The sequence below is a fragment of the Marmota marmota genome, unplaced genomic scaffold (genome assembly GCF_001458135.2).
Source record: "Marmota marmota marmota unplaced genomic scaffold, marMar, whole genome shotgun sequence".
Taxonomy (NCBI): Eukaryota; Metazoa; Chordata; class Mammalia; order Rodentia; family Sciuridae; genus Marmota; species Marmota marmota.
The window spans coordinates 34,205,949-34,207,549 of NW_025999842.1; the positions used below are offsets into that span (position 1 = coordinate 34,205,949).

Genomic DNA, 1,601 nt, shown 5'->3' on the forward strand with positions numbered 1-1,601 from the left:
TGTTCAATGCTTCATCCCCAATAAATGGAACAGTATCTATAACATAATAAATACTCAAAATATATTTGTTGGATAAATGAAATTAATTATTAATTGCCTTCCCTGAAAGTACAGGGTGTTACTATGCTCTGTAACCTGAACTTTCTCTTACCTCCTCTTGTGAGATAACTTCTACTTTTCTTACTAGAGAAGAATCCCTGTAGTTTACTGAAATAACCAACTCCTTTTTATTTTTCTTTATAGATAATTCCTACAGAATATGCAATATTTAGGTAAAATATTTATAATATTGGGTTTATTCTGAGTCCCTAATATCCTACAAGTGGAGTTAACAATTTTTTCCCTCAAGACACAGGGTTGGTAGAACACAAACAGACATATGAATTTTATTTAAAAATATTATAAAGACTTGAGACGAGGTGATGGCAACAACCAACTTCAGCAAGATCCAAATCAGGATTTCTATGGAGATCAAGTGGAGCCATAGCCAAATGCTCCAAGCAAGGGAAACATCTTTAAGTGATGATAACTAAAGTGTAACTGTTGAATGGGTAGAAAATGGAGTCACAAAAGGCAAAGAGGTTGATCTGGAAGGCATCTTTTCACTTAACCCTGACCTTGTTCCTGATGAAGAAACTGAACCCAGCCTAGGGATACCTCCAACATCCTCAGTCAAAATAAACAACATTATAATGTAGCAACAGATTATAAAATCTATTAAAAATGACTCTCCTCCAAAAGATGACACAGTGATTGGTTCTGAACATGCTCAGCCAAGTCAACTTCCTCAACAGTCTTTCTCTGCATAACAGAATGGTAGTGTAGCAGATCTATCTCCAGTTCAAGCTGAAGAAAGAAAAAAGGAAAGAAGGAAGGAAGGAAAGAAGGTATGAAAGAAGGAAGGAAGGATGGAAGTAAGGAAAATGGAGCCCCTCTGTGTAGAAAATCTAATTGTGGAAAAGAAGTAGAATAATTACAAGAAAAAAAAAATGAGAAAATAGGAAATTGCAACAGCAAGAACTCAGAGGGGAAAAAATCCAAATTACGAAATTATATGTATGAGCTGAGCACAGTGGTGCACACCTGTAATCACAGCAGCTCCAGAGGCTGAGGCAGGAAGATCACAAGTTCAAAGCCAGCCTCAGCAATGATGAGGTGCTTAGCAACTCAGTGAGACCCTGTCTCTAAATAAAATACAAAATAGGTCTGGGGATGTGGTTCAGTGTTCCAGTGTCCCTGAGATCAATCCTCAGTAATACACACACACAAAAATAAATTAATTAATTAATTAAAATTAAAATTTAAAGGAGGGATCCAACATGGCGGCCGGCAAGGAAGCAGCACTTTCAGTATCTCCACATTAACCGGATCAGAAACACCCATTAAAACAGCTACATTCTACCTACTGAGGAACTTCTAGCAAAATTCCGCTGAAAGGAGACCTGCCAGGAAGTAGTAAGTTATATTAGAGGTGACAGTTGGCCCCAGACAAGTGAATCTTGGCCGGCCACGCGGGCGCAGAGGTCCAATCCCGCAGCCACCGCCCAACCGGCGGGCTCTGCAAGCGGCCCCCGGCAGCCCAGGGCAGCGAGAAGGGTCCC

At 39.8% G+C, this 1,601-nt stretch overlaps 1 pseudogene; it reads left to right on the forward strand.

Moving 5' to 3' along the window:
* The first annotated feature begins 422 nt into the window (after positions 1-422).
* The window catches only part of LOC107152018, a 9,584-nt pseudogene continuing 8,405 nt past the window's right edge, over positions 423-1,601 (forward strand).